Source organism: Helianthus annuus, chromosome 16, assembly GCF_002127325.2.
Source record: "Helianthus annuus cultivar XRQ/B chromosome 16, HanXRQr2.0-SUNRISE, whole genome shotgun sequence".
NCBI lineage: Eukaryota > Viridiplantae > Streptophyta > Magnoliopsida > Asterales > Asteraceae > Helianthus > Helianthus annuus.
Window position 1 is genome coordinate 156,359,785 of NC_035448.2, and position 9,026 is coordinate 156,368,810.

Consider the following 9,026-nt stretch of genomic DNA (forward strand, 5'->3'; position numbering starts at 1 on the left):
CAGACAGCTCACGGGAGAAAGATTGAAGACTCCAAAAGAGCATGTGTTGTGGATTTTAGCTGGAATGACTATATATCATCTGAAGCCACAGCTGCACGCATTATCGATCAAGATGATGAGAAACTACCAGAAGGTTTCAGCTGGGATATGTTCGTGGATGAGAAGGGAAAATTTAAAGCGTTCATTGCCAAGATCGTCCGAGAGCCAGATTTGTTTGCTACTTGGATGAAATCGATTGGAGTGAATGTATCCAGTGGGGATGAAAAGTCTATTACATCTGATGAAAATTCAGATAGTGTTGATGATGAAATTTCTGAAAGATCTGGAGAAATTTCAGCAGATTCAGATGAAAATGCTGAATATGTTGTTAGTTCTAATGAGAGTGTACAAAATGAGATGGTTTCAGAAAAGACAGTTGTTTTTGATAAAACACCGACTATTTCTGATGTTTCTGATGCTGAGTCTGATAAATCAGTTCAGTTTGATCAGTCACCTGATCACAGCAGCAGTGATGATGAGGAAGAAAAACATATAAATATTGCAAAAACTCATCTTTCTCCTAAAAGTTTTCATGTTTATTTTGCAGATCGCATGGAGAAACTAAAGGAGAAAAGAGCTGCTAGAGAACAACAAAAAGAATCTGATGGTGATGTTCAAAATGCTGAAAGTAATGCTGAGAAGATTACCGAAGTTGAGAAAGAGAAAGAAGAAGAAAAGGTGACCGAAGCTGAAAAGGTGATTGAAGTTGTAAAAACAATCGAAGTTGAGAAGATTGTTGAAGTTGTCAAGCCGTGTGAAAAGTGCTTGGAGGCCTGCAAAGAGTGTGCAGCAAAAGATGACATCATAGCTGAGTACGAGAAAAAGAAGGAGCAGTTACTGTTCAACCTCAATTATGTGAAGGAATCGTACGACGTGTTGAACAAAACAGTAACTGGTCTCCAAACAACAAACTCAGAAAGAGAACAGGCGCTGACAATGATGAATGCAACTTTAATGTCAAAGCAAAAAGCTATAAATTTCTACATTGAAGAGAGTGCCAACTGGAAGCAAGAGTTGGAAACGGAAAAAATTGAAAATGAGAGAATTAGGCGGTTATTGTTAAGCTATACTACTTCTGATTATCTCATTGACCGTATTTACCCAACTGTTGCAGGTATGGAAGCTTTCAAAGATGAGAAGCTGAAAGAGAAGAAAGACTGTGGTAAGAAATCGACTGTTAGTTACAACAAATGTCCGCCTCCGATTTGGGATGGTTATTCACCTAGGAGACCAAATGAGGAGCAATTGAAAAAAGCAGTCAATATAAAGCTAAAAACCGACACAACTGACGTTTTACCAGATAACATTGATGTCACGTTTACCTCGTCCGATACCGATCATGAGTCTGAGTTAATTAAAAAGGTGGTCGATCAGGTGTTGGATACTGATGAGGAGTCTGAGTCGAAATCTGGGTCTGGAAAGTCAAAGTCGTCAGTCAACAGCCAAAATTCGTCGGTTAAACGGTCTTATAGTAAAGAATTTTTATTGTCAAAGGCAGATTTGAATGATGAAACATTCGAAGTTGTGTATACTTTGAATGGTTCGGACAAATTATATTACAATAAAGAGTTTCCAATAAGAAGTGTTCGCTTTGACATGATCAAAAAGGTTTTCAAAATGACAGAAATTACTATTTCTGAAATAAAAGATTTGAATCTTACTGAAAAACCTAAAAAATATACTTCAAGAGTTCAACAACGTCTAAACAAGTAAAAGGGCAACAATCTTGGTTTTGGTTTTCAAAAAAAAACCTAACCAAAATTGTAGCTACAAAAAGAAAGGTCTTGGTTTTGTTCCACCAGAAAATGGTAAAAATATGAAAAATTCTAAAACAAAATCTGAATTTGTGACAGGTGGAAGCGCTGAGGAGGAACAGAAGAAACCGTTCTGGAGACAGTCAAACCAGGAGTTTCTTACTGAGAAAAAGAATAATGGAGTTGATGTTTGTTATCAAAGAGAGACTCGAACCTGTTACAGATGCAATGAAGTCGGTCACATTGCATGGAACTGTACACAGAATGCCAAAACAAAACAGGGAGTTTCTCAGAAAATGAAAGAGAAAGTTGTTGATGTTGAATCACCGACTGAAAAACTTAGAATTTTTGAGAATTCAAAATTCGAGGTTGGTGAATGTTCACAAAAGAACAAGTATGAGAAGAAAGGAAAAGACAACCAGGTGTGGGTTGCGAAGAAAGGTGAAGTGAATGTCGGTGATGAATCTGGTTCCACAAAGCCAGAAGAGCCACAGGTTGAAAAGAAGATTTCAGTGAATGATGAGGAGTTTCCATTATCGAAGTTTGAAGAAGTGAAAAAGAAAGTTGGAAAAACTGATATTTCAAATCAGTTCTACAAAGAAAAGGATGAATTTGATGTCGAGAAAACATTCAACGGGAATGTTAAGAAGATATTTGGGAAGATGTTGAGTGGGAGAGCTAAAGGAGTTAAAGATTTTTATGCGACTAAAAAGGCAACATACAACCCTACAGCTCAAGAACTGAAAGCCATCAAGTCTGAGAAGACTTGGATGGAAGTCTGTTTCCCATGATAGTCGAAGGACTATGCCGGAGATCCCAAGTTTATATCGTGGATCAGGAATCGGCATATTTCTAGTGTTTGAAAAGTTTATTTGAAAGATTTTGAATAGTGATTGAATGTTTTGCAGGTTGAAGGATTACGCCGGAGCTTTCAGGTTGGTAATTGAGAAGCAGGAATCGGCATCCTGATTGGTAAAATGGTGATGTAGACGTAACATTCCTACAAGTGGTAATCTTGATCCCACAAGTGGTATTTGTGGTTAAATTTTGAGATGTTTGGATTTTTTGAAGTAATTACATTTACAAGTGGTACAGAAGGTTCTTAAATGAAAATGATAAATCAGGGACATTAAATTGTACTTGATTTACTATCCATGGCAAAAGATAGACAAGATGATGAACCACATCCCCGTTTTTAAAAGATAAACCTACAAGTGGTTGTTATCAACACAAATTCATTTTCTGGAAAACTCATTTTGATTAAAACAAACTTAAGTGTTTTGAAATCTAAATGAGAAAATGATTTGTGATAGGGGGAGTTCAGATTGTTTATGCCTAGTGAATGGCGATTTGATGTGATTCAGTGTCGGTTGTCAAGTTTCTGTATAGTTTGTTTTACTTTTTATGTTTCTAGTAGGTCAAAAGTCTAGAAGTTTTCAAATGTTCTTTAAAATGTGTTTGCATTTTAGGGGGAGTAGGGAAATTTCAGAAAATCCAAAAACATTTGAAAATTTGAAAAAGCCAAAAACATGATAAAATTCAAAAATGAGTTTTGTTGCGAAAAAGAGGAAATGATAGTACATCAGTGGACTATCACGGCACGCTAAAGAATTGAATAGTCTAAAAAGTGTTAAACAATCTTACTGCGGATGTGTCAGTAGATTTTCGCACATTTAGTAAATTGAAACGAGATATAAACCTAATTCAAACTTGCTTAAGTTGTGGGTAACTATTCTTGGATATATGGGTAACCCCCGAAATCTTGTTTGAAAGGTCCCATATTCTGAGATACTAGGTCTTTATACTCAGTGATATCTGGGGTATTATCCCGGGACTTCTGCTGAATGGAAGTTCTGACCTAGTCCCCGGATAATACTTTTTGCTAAAGCTTTAAAACATAAGCTTCACCCTCAGCATGCTGATGAAACAATAAAATTGATAGTCGCTGCTGTTGAAATGCAAAAGATCCTCTAAAGGGGACCCACCAAAAGTCGAGCCGTCATCTCTCTGCTGAACGGAAGTTCTGACCTGAGCTCTCACGGTTTCGCACCTAACCCCTTTACAGATATCAGCTGTGGTATACTCACCTGTAAGACTGAATATTTGGGATCTGGATACAGGAGTATATTCAAGTGGAGTGATACACAATTAAGTTTAAGTCTCTAAAACATTAATATCGTATCTTGAATCAATTGAAATTTGTGTTGAAAATTTAAGAGGACAAATATACTGACAATCTAGGTAAATTGTTTAAAGCTTAAAATGAAATCAAGCTTAACGGTGTTGGTGATAGGTTTCATAAATATGATCCTCTTGCACGAACTCACAAAATATTGTTTGTAAATATTTCATTCTTTGCATTTTATTTTCTCATATTGAAAATCCAAAAAGATTTTAGTGTGTTTTAGCATAAATTTTTGAAAAAGTCAAAAAGATTTTCGACAACTGATGTTGGAAAACTGATTTTCAAAATTCCGTGTGCTAAACATGATGAGCAGCATTTGAGGGGAAGTGTTTGTGTAAATCTAACTCTTTTCGTTAATTCTAACCTTCTTCAAGTGGTTCATCATAGATTGTTGAGAGAGTCATGTGTTGGAGCACAAGTTTTTGATATGTGATAAAATTAGAAAATTTATTTCTAGGTTAAGATTGTGCAGGTAATCAGGTTTTGGTTTCTAAAGATTAGAGGAGAGTCAGGTTGATCGATTATGATTCTGAAAATCACGTCTGTTGTTGATGCTGATGAACTTAAGGAATCAAGAGATCTGATCAAGAGAATTAAAGTGTTTTTAGAGCCAGGTTATTCGATTCCGAAGGCCTGTGTAGATCAGACAACGATCCTGAAGATGTTACTGAAGAACAAAAGAATACCAGCAAATCGAGAGGGGGAGTCTGAAGATAGAGAGAAAGAGAAAGCCCAGAGACTGATCTAGACTGCAGATGTGAAGACACAAGTTTACAGTCAAGGTGTGTTGGCGACTCCATCAACATCTGAGGGGGAGTCTGTTGGTGCACTACATCTGTTGATTCCGTCTAGGTGTCTAGGATCAAGTCTTACATCATATTGTATAGCATAGGGCACGAAATACGAGAAAACAAGAGTCTGTATAGGGTTTATAGCCTAGGATCGCTCATAGGGTCATAGAGTTCTTGGACCGCTTTTATGGACATGTGTCACATGAGCTGACCAGAATGCCTATATATAGTTGTCATTAGGGCGATCCTCACAATGTGTATGTGAAATTCCACGCCGAAGCTCTGCCGGTGTGAAGATCGAGCTGTAAAACGTTGCAAAACAATAAAACAAGCAGTTAGAAAGGAGAACAAGCTACTTCTACTTGTATTTCTTATTATTCCGCATCTGAAACGCAAGAGTTAACCTCTGAACGACTCGTTCGGGTCAGCAAACGATCCTACAGATTTAAGTTTTTCTGATAAAACAATAATGAAGTTGCATGCATTAGAAGTACCCTTTACTATTAAAAAAAAAACCGAGTTAAAACAAAAGGGGCCAAAAATAGATTGTTACTCAAATAATATTACTCCTGTAACAAAGAAGATAGATTATAAAACTGTAAAGATTTCTAACAAAAAAATGTTTCGGCTCAACCCAACTGGCTTCGACCCGTATCCGACAATGACCCGTTTTGACCCATTACGCAACCCGCCCGACCCATGTCCCCACCTGTAGTAACTGTATTCATACAATAAACTCATACCTGATAGCAACATTCAACTTTAATAACTTTAACTAAAACAGTATACAATAATGAATAAACAACATACCAGACCCATCAGTATCAAACAACTCAAATGCCTCTTTGATCTCTTGCCTACAGAATATTATCAGCAGCAATAACAATGGATTAACGCGTGATATTACAGTTAAGAAAAGGCAATCTTGCATGTGAAAAATTGTTCAAAAGCAAACTGGTACGGACCTAAGGTCTAGCTCGACACCTCGGACGCCGCTTGCCTCGATGACTGTTGTGTCTCCACTTGCAGGTGACGAACTCACCGATACAAAACTCAAATTGCATCTTGGTTATTAATCAAAAGCTTCCAAGAAATCAAAACTTTGGTACAATCTTCACAAAAATTTACTAAAGTTAGTCAGGTCTGGTCGGGTGGGGCCACAGAGTATATCATTACAAAAATAAATATATACTATTGAATAAAACTATTTAGAAGGTGGCATAAATTGAAACGGGCCAGTGTGGGTTGATGGAGACAACCCTTTCTAATGAAATGGGTCACAATGGGTCGGTGTTATATTTCAAATGGGTCAGCATGGGTTGGTATTATTTTTCAAACCGGGGGAAACTGTGTGTTTCTTTCTGCGCATATCAATGAATAAATTGAGATGGAAGAAGATAAGACCTTTTGAACAAATCCAATGTCGCAACCCGGTGCAAGCGTAGCCCAGAACCGCACAAGTCGAGCGTTGGGTTAAGCGCTCAAGCCCGATCCGAACAAAAGTAACCCTTACTGAACCAACCTGTTTTGAACTACCCATTCTGACCCGCATCTCAAACCCGCCCGGCCCGACACCATGCCTAATGCCTAGTTCTGTAGAGTAAAATTGAGGTTATCTAACTACATGAAAGTTGTTGAGTTTGAATAGAAAATCATCGATCAACAATATAAATATCACCACTGACCGCCAACTGAGTGGTTTTATATTTGGCTGATAGGTACATTTATGAGCTATTGGGTAAATCTAAGTTTTAAGAGACACTGCACAAACACTTTTTGACCATAGCTTTGCTTGACTGCAGACATAACTCTTCAAGTAAGTCATAATATTCCTACATAAATGATAGAAAAGAATAGGCATGATTAAGATAATACTAAATCTGGACAACTTCTAGGACCCTAATTTAGTGCGAGTAGTCTTGATGTACCTTTCGAGTGGCATTCTTGTGTTTGAGACCAATATAAAACTCATCAAGCAATAGTTTTTGGTTGTTAATCCCCACATCAATGGTGATAAGCAAGCATTACATAATCCCCAGGAGTTGGTTGCGTCACAAGTTTTTTCTTCAATATCGACCTGCACGCGTACTTTTGACCCGTCAACTTCTCCATGTTTATGAAGATATATGCTTCCAGCCTTACGAATGACACTTCTTTCTGGGATTCCAAGTCTTGGTTGCTGTCTACTTCGCAAGCCGTTTGACATAACACCAATAGACATATGCCTATTCATGTTTGTTATTCACTAAGTAGAAAATAATAAAACCGTATAATATATTAATATAACTGATAAAAAACACACCTGAGCCAAAGATCCTTTAATTATGTGATGGAAAGAGGATCCCTTGTAGTGCAGGGTCTTCCAGTTTTCTGACCATTCCCCTTTTCTCCTGAAATTTAATTAAGCATGCATTACTATAAGTTGATGAAATAAACAGTCCCAAAACCCGCCAAACTTAATAATAACAAAGGCCTTATAAACCTGACCTTCAAATTTTATACTGTATATTCATCAATGAACTAAAAAAAATATAGTTGACCAAATCATATATGTTCAAGATTATATAATGATAATAGATCAGAAATGTCACAAAAGTTTCAAAACACGAGTACCAAGACATGGTGTAAATATTTTACCAGTACAAAGTGCCCGAAAATTCTCAGCAGTTTTAGGAACAGTACCTGAGAAGAGCTGCAAAACCATACAGAAAAATAAGTTTATAGCCATTGCAATGCCTTAACAGTAATAAGTTGGCATTTATAGCATTACTATGTAAATGACAGATCAGAAGTATATATACATCATGCAAACTGAAAAAAGAAACAAAAAAAATTGTCATTCAGGGCACAAGAAACACCTGAAAACCCATTAAAAAATAAATAACCGGTCACGGCAACATCTAAAAAACAAATAATATTAATAAAAGCTGGTAATGGCACAAAAAGAGCACCTCAAAAACCATTCTTTCAATAGGATCTCCATCTATAGACACGTCCAAGTATACAAGTGGGTTCTTCTTGCTCATCTTCCTTGTATTTGAGTTAAGTCAATCCAGCACTCCTCCTCCTGAAGCACTCTGCGAGAAAACACAATAAAATAATACCTGTCGATCCAATAACATCGCATGTAGCCAATAGAGTTAGCATAGCAGAGCCAGAATTCGATCGGTTTGACCCCAATCGGGATGGAGATCCTGCTCTGACCCCATTCCACCTAAAATATGGCAAAACCCTAGCCGCCGCTCGCACATACCAGCTTCCTCTGCTCTACGGGGAATCCAAATCAAGTTGTTGATTACTGTGTTGTTTAAGAACATCTTCCATCACATTTAGCTACTGAGAATGATAGTGCCATCAATTTCAATGATTATCAATTAGATTGGCTTGAATTGGGGACAATCAAAACGCTTGGGTTTCTTGAGAACTGTTGGGAAAATATGATTCCGAGAATGACTCTGTAGGCGTCTTAAAATGACTCTTCAATTCCAATTGTGTTGCTTAAACTCCTATGTACATGCTGCTTAAGAACATGTATATTTGGTGAAATTACATTCTTATCCATCACTTCTCCTTTTTATAATAGTATAGATTATATATAGTAAATGGATAACTCTTCGTATATATCTCATAATATAACATTTTCAGAAACAATTATTTAATTTTAATAGGCTAAAAAATAGATGGCTCCAATGAGTGACATGTGTCCTATATATAGTTTCTTTTATTATAGTAGATACAGTAGAAACTCGATAAATTAATACTCGAATATTTAATAAATTCTCTAAGATAATATTTTTTGCCGGTCCCGACTCGGGGATAGGGTGCTAAATTAATAATTCGCTAAAATTATAAGATAATACATTTTTGATAATTTCTTTAGACCCCATATAAAATATAAATTAATAATTCCTTATATATAGCATATTACATGAATGATTTATGAAAGTTTCTTGAAAAATGACTCAATTGTCTTTTGTTTTTTTGTTGAAATCAATTTCCCCTTGAATCTCGTCTCTAATTTTCCTTAGCATGGTAAGAACTTCTGGTGTTGTTTTCTCATAGTTAGCACGGTACTCACAATTCAGTGTAGGTCCCTCGGAGGATGAGGTTAAACCTTAACCTTGTTATGTTAACACACTAGCAAGTGCGGAATCCAAGCTAGAGTGCAAACAGAGATGAAACAAGCACAAACAAGACACATAATATTCACCGATTAACACCACTTGTATTAATACGAATGAAAGGTTCAGTTACAAA

At 36.5% G+C, this 9,026-nt stretch overlaps 1 long non-coding RNA gene across 1 annotated transcript; it reads right to left on the reverse strand.

Moving 5' to 3' along the window:
- Positions 1 to 6,454: 6,454 nt before the first annotated feature.
- LOC110916037 lies at positions 6,455 to 8,191 on the reverse strand. Its single transcript, XR_002579437.2, has 5 exons — positions 7,721 to 8,191; positions 7,407 to 7,461; positions 7,072 to 7,159; positions 6,698 to 6,994; positions 6,455 to 6,601 (listed from the first exon to the last, which is right to left on the reverse strand). It is a non-coding gene; the product is annotated as an uncharacterized LOC110916037 (long non-coding RNA).
- Between the last annotated feature and the right edge of the window lie 835 nt (positions 8,192 to 9,026).